The sequence below is a fragment of the Rhincodon typus genome, chromosome 40, assembly GCF_021869965.1.
Source record: "Rhincodon typus isolate 14 chromosome 40, sRhiTyp1.1, whole genome shotgun sequence".
NCBI classification, from domain to species: Eukaryota; Metazoa; Chordata; class Chondrichthyes; order Orectolobiformes; family Rhincodontidae; genus Rhincodon; species Rhincodon typus.
Genome location: NC_063371.1, coordinates 16,642,103 through 16,656,542, shown reverse-complemented (window position 1 = coordinate 16,656,542; position 14,440 = coordinate 16,642,103). Strand labels below are relative to the sequence as shown.

The following is a 14,440-nucleotide window of genomic DNA, read 5'->3' as shown; positions in this document are numbered from 1 at the left end:
CTGCAAAGCACGGACGGCATTGAGAGAGAGTACAGATTTGCAGACTCCTGAGTCAGGGAATTACCAAGAACAGCAGCAACCGCTTCATTCTGTGATCACAGAAAAAAGGGGAGGTACAACGAGACCCGGGTCTCCCTCATACACCAGCCGCTGAAAGTCAACATTGCAAAGGGCGTTGAAGAATGCAAATGGGATGTTGGTCTTCATGGCGACAGGGTTCTAGTACAGGAGCAGGGATGTCTCGCTGCAATTTATCAAAGTAAGACCACACCCTGAAGTACTGTGCTCGTGGTTGGGGTCTCCTTATGAGAGGAAAGATGGTTTAGCAATGGATGAACTGCAGAAAAGATTTCCTAGCATGATTCCTAGGACGGCAGGACTGATGGATGACGAGAGACTGGATCGGTTATGATCACATGCACTGGAGTTTATAAGAAGGAGTTGAAGGGGAGATGTCAAAGAAACCTATCGAATTCTAATCGGGACGAGACTGGGTAAATGCATGAAGAATGTTCCCTATGACCGGGGGGTGGAGTCAATAACCAGGGGGTCAGGGTTTAAGAATACTGGGAAGGACTGAGGTAAGAAGAAACGTCTAAACCCAGTGAGTGAGGAAGCCTGTGGAATTCTCTGCCACAGAAAGCAGTCGAAGGCAAGATGTTGAACGTTTTCAGGATGGAGTTGAATGTAGTTCTTAGAGATAAAGAGATCGAAGGGAGAAAGTGGAAACAGTGGGCTGAGTTGAATGATCAGCCCATGAGCAGATTGAATAGTGGAGCAGGTCCGTAAGAGCTACCTCCTAGCTTCTCTCTAACGAAACAAACGGAGATCACAAAAGTCATTACCCCTATGAAACAGAAACTCGTCTTGACACGGGAGATGCTTTAATACGCCATTGAACATCATCGTCATTCACCACATTGAATCAAACTCACTGGAGGAACTCCATTCAGATCAGAGCATCACAGACAAGGACACAGTCTAACATTGTTGCATCCTGGACAAGGCACTTTGTAGACTCCCCAGTATCTTCCAGGGTTTGAGCACGTACAATTAGTAGGATAACTTTGTGGAGTCCCTGGCTTATGACCTCCGCTGTTTTTTGGAGGTTGAAAAATAATTGTACAGGAGAGAGGCGGGAGTTTGGAGGGCGTGGGGGCGTGGTGGAGAAAGAGAGAAAGGGAGAGAGAGAATGTTAGAGAGAGAATGTGAAAGAGAGAGTGAAATGAGACAAAGGTGAGAGTGAGGGAAGGGGAGAGAAGTGGATTGGAATAGAAGGATGGTAAGGGAGGGGATAAAGAGATGGAGAGAGAAAGTGAGAGTGATAGAGAGATAGGATGGAGAGAGATGGAGTCAAGGAACAAGTCTAAGAGAGAAAGACAGAGAAGGACAGAGAAAGGGAGGAAGTGAAAAGTGTGAGAGAGAATGGGATTAAGAGAAAGAGAACAGTGAAAAGCATGCCAGCGAGGCAGAATGGAGATAGACAGAAAGAGGTAGACATGAATGTGTGAGAGAGAGGAGGGGAGAAAACTTCCTGGAGAGAGAAAGAGATGGAAAGAGTGATGAGGAAGCAAGACATAGAAAAGTGTGTGGAGAGAAGGAGTGAGAGAGATAGGGGGGTGGATCGAGAAACAGGGAGAGGCACAGACAGTGAGCGAGGGGAGAATCAAAGTGGGTTTCATAGATGAATGGGAGAAAACATTAGAAAAAGAGACGAAACTAGGAAGAGAGCATAGAGAGAGAAACAAAGAGAGAGAATGAGAGAAATAGACAAAGAAACAGAGAGAGAGAAAAATAAAGAGAAAACAAGAGACAAAAAGAAAGTAAAAGACAAAGTGAAAGAAAGAGAGAGAAGAACTAAAGAAATATTTGAATTCAGATATGGGAACAGGAAGGTCTTAAAGGGCAAGGGGGCAGGAAGAGCTGCTGATCGGTATTCTGACACAGCTCTCCCCCAACGGAACAGCACAGTGGGTTAAGCAGGGGAGGGATTTGCTAAACGACCTTCTCTTGTTTCTAACGCCACAATAAGGAGAGAATCTACACCAGCGTGGAAATGCAGTGATGTTGTACCTCTCTCTTCTTGATGTCTCTCAGAGGAGATCATTTTGTCAACCTCAAATAATGGTCTGGGGAAGTAAGAAGGTTCAATAATTTATTTGTCGTACAGCTGGAAATCCAGTGATGGAGTGCTGATGGGCAATGCTGCCTGGCATGCTACCCTCGCCAGCCCAGCCCACCTTGCCAACTAGAACATACCCTCAATTGTAGCAGATTACTGTTGAGAAAGGTTACGGCTAAGAGAAGAGATTTTCGTACAACAGAACATCAGGCAGAGGAAGGGTGGTACCTCAGTAATGAGATTCTCGCCAATGGCACCCAATGTTGCCGAGTCAACCCATGGGCATTCAGGGCAAGGACGAGGCCACGGCCTGCCTCAAGTACACACTGGAACTGCAAACCCTTGCCTGCAAGTGGTCCCGTCTCCATCCATCATTCCCTTAAGGGCCTACCAATCGCTGAGCTTCAATGAGACAAGAGTGGCCAAAGAGGTCCTGTAATAGAGGGTGGCTTTAGAGCATGTTCAGCCCATTGAACATGTCCCAGCTCTGCCCCCACCCCTCAAGAAGGGAGAGGAAATTTTTAATTCAACTGACTCGCACGCAGAATCATATCTGTCCTTTGAAGATTAGATTGAGTAGCCTGCAACGAAAGGAAAGCACTGAGTCACCATGCTGAGTGGGTCGTGCCACCTTTTTTGAACTTGGACGAGTGTACAAGGCTCAGGCAGGGCATAGAACTGACCTGATCGAGCCACAATTGCTTGTAGGGAAAGGAAAAGGTGAAGTCCAGTCCAGGAAATTCGAGATGCAGTGGACAATGCGATCAAACAGCTATAAAAAAAAAGGGAGAGGGGAATCAATCAAAAAGCTAGGCATGTATTGCAAATCAAATCGCCTGATGGACCAGCAGATGGTAGACTTTATTGATTGAGTGGTCATGAAAATTTTACCGAAAGAAAGACAAACAATTGCAGTTCCACATAAGTTTAGATGCCATTTGTTTCTGTAATATATGCTGAGGGTCTGACAGAGGTCGAGAAACTGGGAATAGCTTTTATCTTGTATTTCCTTCATGGATTGTTGTCACTGGTTGTGCCCGCTATTTATCACCCATTCCCCCAATTGTCTCTGTAGGAGCATACCCCCAGTGTGGGACACAAACTCAGGAGGCAACCAGGATTCAGGCAAGAGGAAGATGTTATTCATTTCCTGGGACAATCATCCTCTCATTAAAGAATTGGTCCTTTATCTGTCCTAAGGCATTCTTTTATCAGAGCAGTCTCAGATAGGAACATACAGTGTTCCGTTACAGGCCTTCTAGCTGTCTGCTCAAAGGTATCACTGTATTTTACTGTATGAGCAGGCTTCTTAGTCTTACTTAACATCTGTCTGCCATCTTGTAAGCAGGAATGGGCTGCTTAGTGTGGTCAGGCGCATGTCACCCCTACAGATCCCCCTTTATACCTTGGCAAGATTATAGACCCAGGGCCATTATTAGGAAGAACTCGAAATCAGAGTTCAGAAGTCCAAATCAAATTCCAAGAGCATTCTTTACCAAGGGACGTTGCATCCATGATCCTCTTTTCATCATTTGATGAAGTGGTCATTTCTTTTCATTGTTTCACGAGTAATCTCATGGCTTCAAGTTAAACCTGGGCAACGAAATCTCCTGCTGATTATCACATACTGTCCTCCCTCAGCTGATGAATCAGAACTCCTCAATGTTGAGCAACACTTAGAGGAAGCACTGAGGATGGCAAGGGCACAAAAAGTACTCTGGGTGGGGGAGTTCATAGTCCACCACCAAGAGTGGTGAGGCAGCAGTACTACTGATCGAGCTGGTCGGGTCCTAAAGGACATAGCTGCTAGAGTGGGTCAGCGGCATATGGCGAGGGAACCAACAAGAGGGAAAAAAAAAACATACTTGACCTCATCCTTACTAATCTGCCAGCTGCAGTTGCATCTGTCCATGACAGTATTGGTAAGAGTCACCATTGCACAGTCCTTGTGGAGACGAAGTCCCGCCTTCACATTGAGAACAACCTCTATCATGGTGTGTGGCACTATCACCGTGCTAAATGGGACAGACTTTGCACAGATCTAACAACTCAAGACTGGGCATCCATGAAGCGGTCTGGGCCAACAGCAGCAGAATTGTACTCCAGCACAATCTGTAACCTCATGGCCTGGCATATCCCCCACTCAACCATTACCATCAAGCCAGGGGATCAACCCTGGTTCAATGAAGAGTGCAGGAGGGCATGCCAGGAGCAGCACCAGGCATACCTGAAGATGAGGTATCAACCTGGTGAAGTGACCAAACAGGACTACTTGCACACCAAACAGCGAAAGCAGCAAGTGATAGACAGAGCTAATCGATCCCACAACAAACAGATCAGATCTAAGCTCCGCAGTCCTGCCACGTCCAGTTGTGAATGGTGGTGAACAAATAAACAACTCACTGGAGGAGGAGACTCCACAAATATCCCCACCCTCAATGATGGAAGAGCCCAGCACATCAGTGCAAAAGATAAAGCTGAAGCATTCGCAGCAATCTTCAGCCAGAAGGGCCGAGTGGATGATCCATCTCGGCCTCCTCCAGTGGTCCCCAGCATTACAGATACCAGTCTTCAGCCAATTCGATTCACTCCACGTGATATCAAACGGCTGGAGACACTGGATACCGCAAAGGCTACTGGCCCTGACAATATTCTGGCAGTAGTACTGAAGACTTGTGCTCCAGAACTTGCCGCTTTTTAGCCAAGCTGTTCCAGTACAGTTACAACACTGGTATCTACCCGACAATATGGAAAAAATGCCCAGGCATGTCCTGTACACAAAAAGGAGGACAAATCCAACCCGGTCAATTACCTACCCATCAATCTACTCTCGATCATCAGTAAAGTGATGAAAGGTGCCATCAACGGTGCTATCAAGCACCACCTGCTCAGAAACAACCTGCTCAGTGACGCCGAGTTTGGGCTCTGCCAGGGCCACTCAGCTCCTGATCTCATTACAGCGTTGGCTCAAAGATGCAAAAAAGAGCTGAATTCCAGAGGTGAGATGAGAGCCACAGCCCTTGGTATCAAGTCTGCATTGGGCCAAGTGTGGCATCAAGGAGCCATGGCAAAACTGGAATCAATGGGTATTGGGGGCAAACTCTCCAGTCGTTGGAGTCATACGTGACACATAGGAAGATTTTCGAGGTTATCAGAGGTCAACTATCTCAGCTCCAGGAAATCTCTGCAGGAGCTCCTCAGGGTAATGTCCTAGATCCAACCATTTTCAGCTGCTTCATCAATGACCTTCCCTCCACTGTAAGGTCAGAAGTGGGGATGTTCGCCGATGATTGCACAATGTTCAACACCATTCATGACTCCTCAGATACTGAAGCTGTCCATGTTCACATGCAACAAGATCTGGACAATATCCAGGCTTGGGCTAAAAAGTGGCTAGTGACATTCGTGCCACACAAATGCCAGGCTATGGTCATCACCAATGAGAGACAATCTAACCACTGTCCCTTGACATTCAATGGTGTTACCATCACTGAATCCTCTACTATCAACATCCTGGGGGTCACCATTGACCAGAAACTCAACTGAAATCACCACATTACCAGAGTGGCTACAAGAGCAGGCCAAAATCTAGGAATACTGCGGCGAGTAACTCACCTCCTGACTCCTCAAAGCCTGCGCATCATCTACAAGGCACAAGTCAGGAGTGTAATGGAATACGCCCCACTTGCCTGGATAAGTGCAGCCACAACAACATTCAAGAAGCTTGACACCATCCAGGACAGAGCAGCCCGCTTGATTGACACAACATCCACAAACATTCACTCTCTCCACCACCGAAGCTCAGGAGCAGCACTGTCTACTATCTACAAGATGCACTACAGAAATTCACCAAAGATCCTCAGACAGTACCTTCCAAACCCGCGACCACTTCTTCCTAGAAGGACAAGGGCAGCAGATATATGGGAACACCACCACCTCCACGTTCCCTCCAAATCACTCATCATGCTGACTTGGAAATATATCTCCGTTACTTCACCGTCGCTGGGTCAAAATCCTGGAATTCCCTCCCTAATAGCATTGTGGGTCAACCCACAGCTGGAGGACGGCAGTGGTTCAAGAAGGCAGCTCACCATCACCTTCTCAAGGGCAACTAGGAATGGGCAACAAATACTGGCCAGCCAGCGACGTCCACATCCCATAAATGAATAAACAAAAATGTCTGTTGGCTTGGTGGTGCATAGTCGGGTCATTCCCTGGGTCCATGGCTTTTCTGCAGTCATGTTCTTCATTATCGTGGCTATAATACATTTAACAAGACAAAAACAATGTAACACAACAGTGCTACAATAAACATTATTCTTCACTGTACAATGGATATCCCAAGGGATCCCTGCCACCCATTCGCCCAACTCCATAGGGACGAAGATGGAGGTTGTCTGAATTTATTCATTCCTTTTTGCATATGGTTGGCCAGATCAGTTATTTCTTCTGAGATATCGGGATGTACGTACAGCCCTCCTTTCTGCTGAGTGCACATGTTCTTCCTTGGCTAATATCATGTCAAGAGCAACTCGGTTCTGCAAAGCCATGATTTGTATGGTAACCATTTCTGTGTTTATCTTGCAGAGAGCTCCTGAAGTATCATTGGCCACTTGTTCTAAGACTATGGCCATATTGATAGATTCTCTGGTTAACATGGCTGTACGGCACCAGGGTAAGAGCATGGTGAAGGAGTCTATCTGCTCCTAAGATTACATGTTTGTATCATTTTGGCATCTCCTTCAGGAACGATGATGTGTGACACATGAATGGTACCTCATAGCTCAAGGATCATGACATTATCCAGGCTGGTTTCAGACAGGCATTGGCTCTGTGTCCACACACAAAGTAGATGCATTGTATGGGGTGCGTCTTGTGATAATTTTGGGGTACCAGCATTTTTGGAATGTTCCCTTACACGTGCGGTTCTTGAAGCTGATTCCCATTGCACCCGATCTTGGTCAGTATTCACTATTACTTCCTACCATTGGTAGAGTGCCCATCGCTATCTCCCTGTATTGAGCTATTCTGTCTCAATGTCCATTCGGCTAGTTCTGAGGTATTAAAGCGGATGGGTCGCAGAGGTATTGGTCACTTAGAATGTGTATGAATATGTGTACATACTCAGCAACTGGACATGCTATGCTTTCTTGAATATTCGCCTCTCCGCCTCTGGTGAGATGAGAATTAAGAAAAGCTCACAGACGATTAGCGTTTTCATTCTTACACCAATTTCAGCAATATTCTTAATTATAGCTTTCACTATGCAACCGTGCCATATATATTTACATATAATTACATAATCTGTTACGGTGCCATCCTGGTGTCCAGGACCCTGTTCCTGCTGTTTGCTGGTGTAGACGGATGAGGGCCCTTTAAAGCCTGCAGCGAGAGAGAGAGCGAGAAAGCATGCCAGACTAACAGGCTGGACTGCTAACACCGATATACGCTTAACTGTGTAGGATATCTTTATTTAACAATTACGTTTTCATTAATAAGTGCGCTCCTGTTACCTGTTAAGATTACTTCATGAGGTCCGTCACATTGGGGGTCAAGTCTCCCTTGTTTGGGATTATTTTGCCAGGATCCTTGATCCTGGGACTGGCACTTCTGTTTGTCCTGAGTATCCCCTCAGACTCCCAGTCCTTGACACTCTGCTGGGCTCGTGCCTGTCCATGAAGCATGCATCGATGCTTACAGAGTAATTTCACGTAAATCCAAACTTGTTCCTTACTGTTAATCACTTCTTCTCCCCTTGTGATTAGGTCCTGGGGGTGTGTAATTTGCTCATCCTGTTAGTCCATTGACCACATCAAGATGGCTGGTAGGGGAGGAGACAATTTAACTCCATCTCCTATCATTGCCTTGGTCAGAGGAGTTTTAGTGTTGTATTCATTCTCACCACCATCACTGAGCTCTGTGGACGGTAGGGATATGATACATTTGTGTTATTCCCAGAACTTTTAGGCCCTTTCCTGTAAGTTAGGTTCCCTGATCAGAATTTAGTTTTAGAGGAACCCCTATCTAGGTATAATTTGAGCTTCTAATATTTTTGCCAACAAGATTGTAGTAGAGTGTTTGTAGGGAAAGCTTCTACCCGTCTCGTAAACTGGTCGACCATTTTAGATTTTTTTTTAGATTTAGAATCCCTAGTGTGGAAACAGGCCCTTCGGCCCAACAAGTCCACACCAAACCTCAGTGCATCCCACTCAGACCCATCCCCCTATAACCCACCTAAGCTACACATCCCTGAACACTATGGGCAATTTAGCATGGCCAATCCACCTAACCTGCACATCTTTGGACTGTGGGAGGAAACCGGAGCACCCGGAGGAAACCCACGCAGACACGGGGAGAATGTGCAAACTCCACACAGACAGACACCCGAGGCTAGAATCGAACCTGGGTCCCTGGTGCTGTGAGGCAGCCGTGCTAACCACTGTGCCACCGTGCCACCCATGACCAGACAAAATTTCTTGTTCTGAGTTTGTGGGACCTTTCCTGTAAAGTCCATTTGAATGTGTTCCCATGATCGCCGTGGACATGGCTAATAGCTCATTTTAAATTTAGTTCTCTGTCCTGGTTCTATTTGGGCACATGCAGTGTATCTCTGTCTTTTCCTATTCCTTCCCACTAACAAAAGTTAGATATTAGCTGTATCATTTTAGTTCTCCCGATGCGTGCTAATTTATGTAAATGTTGCATAACGTATTCTGGAAGAATGTGGGGCCTACCTCTTTGCCTTCTTTTCTCCAAATATCATCTGCTGCTAATACTGCCAGTCTTTTATCCATCCTGCCTTTTCTTCTGAAGCAGTTGCTGTTTGTAAATTTAAAATCCTCCATTCATCATCTTCGGCTTCTTGCTCTCTCAGACTTGTTCGTTATCAGTTCCTGTTCTAATATTGTTTTTGCTGTGCTATCTGCATAATCATTTCCTCTCTGTTCTGATGTCTGGATCTTTCTGCATGCTTTTAGTTTAATACTGTTGCCTCCTTTGGTCCAATAGCGGCGGCTAATAGGTCCTTGAATGGGTTGTTACTGAATTACATTACCACTTGAAGTAACATAACCTCACCTTGAAATGCCATTAAGTAATCATGGGGTACACCAAAGGCACACCTACCGTCTGTGCAGATGTTAACCCTTTTCCTCTTCCTAACTTCAGGGCTGCAACAACTGCTTTTATTTTAGCTACAAAGGCGGAGTGAGATCCTTCTATCCTCTGTCCTGCCAAAAAGCTCCTCTTTCAAATTAAACACGGCCCACCCTATCTAGTCCTCATCATCATAATACTTCTGCGCCCGATCTACAAATATGCATTTCACATCTGGCCCCTCTAATGGCTCTTCCTTAACTCGAACCTGTTTTTCTTCCTCTTGCTCCACGAAGGGGATACAATCATGTCTCTCTCCTTGTTTCTCAATATCTTTCACAATTTCTTTTACTGCCTCAATAGCTTAAGGTTTGATGGAGTACTAATGTTTAGGTAGGTGTAAGTTTCCAAGTATTTCAATCGATTTTATATCTAACTTCCTGAACTCGGTTTTGGTGGTTATCCATAATTTGGGACACATCATTGCTAACTTATGGTAGGGATTGTCGGAAGCGCTTTCCCACTCAATTGTGGTGGCATAGATACTCTTAAGGATGTATGCATTCCTTGGCCTTTTAAATTTAAACCGGCAATCCAAATCATTTTTTGCCTCTTACGTGTTAATCACAGCTCCAAATTGTTCCAACAACTCCATTCCTAATATAGATAACAAAGTATGGAGCTGGAGGAACACAGCAGGTCAGGCAGCATCAGAGGAACAAGAAAGCTGACGTTTCGTATCGGCATCCTTCTTCCTGATTGCTAATGAAGGGTTCCGAACCAAAACGTCAGCTTTATTATCTCTGATTCCAACATCTGCATTTCTTGCTACCTCCATTCCTAATCTTCAGTATTTTTACACACATATACACAAGCATTGATTACACAATCTGCAATTTTTAATTCGACCCTTTGGCTAAGGTTGGCTGGTCTAAATACGCTACCCACACCCTTTAACAACTGCTGCTGGTTTAATATTCTCTTGATTGTTTTCTGCTTTCATTGCCCAGTTGAGTACTTTATTAATTTGTATTTGTCTCTTTGTTATCCTCCAGCTCTCTATCCACAGATTACTTGAGTCAGTAACAGTAAAGTATTATCATACATGGAATTCAAAGTTCTAAAAAAAATTCATCTTTCCCATGTCAAGGCAGAATGGGTAAATTAGTATTGAAATAACTCTTCTGTTACGTTTGCCTTTTCTAATTCATCTATCAGCTTTCTCAGAATTTAGAACATTCCATCAGAATTTTGTCCAAATAGAATTGTATTCCCAAGATTCTGAATTTCCTATTATTTGCATACTTTCATATCACACTACCTTTACAATAAGCAAATCTTATCATCCGGAGGTCAAGATTCAATCATGTGTTAAGAGAGTTTTTGGAAGTTCATTTCTGGCCAGTAAATGAAATTCCAATCATGGCAATTTCTGAAATTAAAATTACCCAACTGCAAGCACAATACAGAGGCATTTTTTTTTAAACCAAGCTTTGCAGACCAATTTTTTAAATCAACATTTGCTTTGCACAACCATTGAGAGTTTCTTAAACGGACATCATATTAACCATACATGCCCCATACTTACACGGGCACATCACACTTTTAAATCACTATACATGCTTAAGATGCAAACTAACTTCAAAGCATCCCCAGAACACACAACTCGCTCAGTACAACATTTAGAAATCAACAAACAAAGGTGCATTCAAACCAGACCACAAAGAGTTAACACCTCTGCAAGATTCAGTGAACTAGCGCAAAGAGCCTTCTCTCTCTTTCTTACTTATGAACGTTGTAGCTATTTAGGACTATTATGTACTTTTTTTTAACATTCTACAAAATATACCGGTCTGGACCTCAGCCCATGTTTCCACAATCTTTCCCTGCCACTTTCCCAGACTCTCCCAACTGTGGTTGCTGCTTTTATTTTGCAGCTTTATTATTTCCCAGACCCTTGTTCTTTTCCTACCTTGCATTTCTCTTGTGCTAGAAATTTCTTTTGTGTGTGTGTGTTTCACTTCTTTTTTCTCTTATTTTGAGCGTGATGGCACCAAGATTCGTAACGCCCCTTTTCTCTTATTGTACACGTCATAGCGCTGGGATTCACATCCACCAACCCAACAACCCACCAACCCACCATTTTCTTATTTTACGTGTGATAGCACCAGGATTCGCAACCCCGCTTTTTGTTCTATTTTGTGCGGCGGGACTCAGAACCTCCTCTTCCTTATTTTGCGTTGTTTCATGCGTTCTCCCGTTATTTCACGTGGTTTCGCGCCGGGATCCCCTCCCACTATTCCTGCGTTCTCGCGCCAGACGCCCACTCCCAATATGCCTGATCCTGACATCTTGTATTCATTCTAATTTCAAAGTTTATTTTATGCCCTGACTTACTGACTCCCCCCACCGAGTGCCACGCAACCTAGAAAGGGTAGTAAATAAACATACTCACCCAGATCGTGGGCCAAAGTGCGCCGGCTTCAGGCAGGGCATAAAAAAAGTTGCTGGAAAAGCTCAGCAGGTCTGGCAGCATCTGTGGAGGAGAAAACAGAGTTAACGTTTCGGGTCCGGTGACCCTTCCTCAGGTGCTGCCAGACCTGATGAGCTTTTCCGGCAACTTTGTTTTTGTTCCTGATTTACAGCATCCGCAGTTCTTTTGGTTTTTATTCGGGCAAGGCATACTGCTCGTAACGGCAATCTGTAGGAGCGTATGCCCCGAACGGGGACAAAACCTCAGGAAGTAGGCGGAATTCAGGCAAGTGGAAGATGTTTACTCAAGCAGAAACCAGTTGATTCTAATACCGATTGCATTTTGCAGCATTTTGGGTCTGGTGACATGAGAAAGGGTCTGAGGAAGAGTCACTGGACCCGAAACGTTAACTCTGGTTTTTTTCTTCATAGTCATGGAGTGATTTAAAGATTGATTGGGAGTGATTTAGATGAAGTCATGGGGTTACATTATAGATTGATAAGAAGTGACTTGGAGGATCGCATTGGACGTCATTTACTGAATGATAAGAAGTGAGTGACAGAGCATCATGGGAACTATTTGCAGTGATAGGGAGTGAATGACAGGGCATCACGCATGTAACTTACTGAGTAGGATGAATGATTCAGTGGATGTCTTTGATACTGTATTTGCAAGTTGACTTGGAATGAGTGTGAGAAAATCATGGCTTAACTTTACAGGTTGATAAGCGTTGAATTACAATATGACATTGGGTCATTTGCAAGGTGATAGGAAGTTATTGAGAGAGTGTCATGTGGGTAATTTATATAGTGTTGGGAAGTGACTCTTGGGCGTCATTGGATTAAAGTACAGATGAACAAGCACCAAATTAGCCGACGTCACTGGGGATAATTTATAGCTCGAGAAGGAGTTATTTATATAACCTTATGGGGGAAATTTACAAACCGGCAGGGAATTATTTAGCAGAAGTCATGGTGATATTTACAGTTTGACAGCTAGTGATTAAAGGACATTTCGCGGGTAATTTAGAGAATGGTAGGGAGTTATTGATAGAAATTGATGAGGCTAATATACAGAGTCAAAGGCATTAGTTGAAAAAAGGATCATGAAGTATTTACACAGTGATAGTGAGAGAGTGATGGGGCGACACGAGTGCAATTTGCAGTGTGACAGGGGATGATTGACCGTGGGGGTGAACTGCAGACTAATCAGGAGAGACTTAGAGGATATAATCAGGGCTGTTTTCCAGAGAGGTCAGGAGTAATTTAGCGCAGGGCACTGGCGTAATTTCGAGAGTGATATGGAGGGATGGACTTGTTTCAGGGAGTGGGGGTGGGATATTTGAGACTGACAGGAAATTATTTTGAGGAAGTACATCGGCACAAGTTACACACCGACGATAAATTACGATGAAGTGGTCCTGGGGCAGTTTTAGGAGAGCCACGGATTAACGTGGGGGATGTCCTTGGGGTAATTTATGGAGTAGTAAGGCATGATTTCACGGACATTTCCGCGATTTTATAGAGTGATGTTAAGTGAGTGATATGACTTTGTGCATCTAATTTATAGTGTTTGTAATGTTTGGAGTGAAAAGGAATTATTGAAAGGAAGTCATATGGCTAATGTAGAGAGTGAGAGGCAATGGCTGAACTGAGCTCATGAGATATAAACAGAGTAATAGCGAGTCATTGATGGGCATCATTGGAGCAGATTGCAAATTGGTAGGGAGTGATTTATAGGGCGTCATGTGGTTACTTTTAGAATGAAATGGCTGTGCGTCATGGAGAAAGTTGCAAGCTGTTAGGAAATGATTTAGAGTATGTCAAGGAGGTAATTCATAGAATGATGGAGACGTCGAGGACGCCGTGGGCTTTTTTAAAGAGTGGTAATGAGTGAGTAATAGGTCGTCATGGGGTAAATTTACAATGCAATAGGGAATGAGTGATAGGGAGTTATGGAGGTAATTTATAGATTGATGGGGAATCATTTAGAGTACTTCATCACACTCTGCTTCACTCAATATTGGGAGGTATCGATAGGACATATAGGGACAATTTATTGTGTAACAATGCACGTTTTAGGAGACGTTATGTTGGTACTTTAGAGTGTGATAAGGATCAATTGATGGGAAGTCACGGGCCTAATATACAGAATGAGGAAAAAAAAAGATTGAAAAGATGACATGGGCAAAGGAATTTAGAGACTGGCAGAGAGTGATTGACGTGGTGAGGTAGGGTGCAATGACTGTTATTTAAAAAATGATAGGGAGTGATTGATGGCATATCGGAAGAGTAATTTTCAAATTGTTAGCGAGTAATTTAGCAGATTTTGCGAGGTTACTTTAGAAAGTAGTACGCAATGATTTAAACGATTTCATGGGGGGCAGTTTTAGGGTTGCTTGACAGAACATCAGGATGATAATTTTCAGTATTAGGGTGTATTTGACAGGGAGTCATGAGTGCAATTTACACATAATCGGGGGTGATTTAGACGATGTCATGTGGGCAATTTACAAATTGACAGTGAGTACTTAATAAGACTTAAAATGGGGTAATTTATTCAGTGATAAATGATTTAGAGGATATTGTAGTGGTTATTTGTAGACTGATCGGGTGTATTTCTTCAGAAGTGAGGGTCTAATATACAGAGTGAGAGGGAGTGATTCAAAGGAGGGCATGGTAAAATTTAGAGAGTGATAAGGAGTAATTCATGATGCATAGTGAGGGTAAATTTCAGATTGACAGGGAGTC

General features: G+C 44.0%; 1 pseudogene; it reads right to left on the bottom strand.

The window, feature by feature from the left end:
* The window catches only part of LOC109921461, a 41,056-nt pseudogene extending 34,300 nt beyond the window's left edge, over positions 1-6,756 (bottom strand).
* Positions 6,757-14,440: the final 7,684 nt, after the last annotated feature.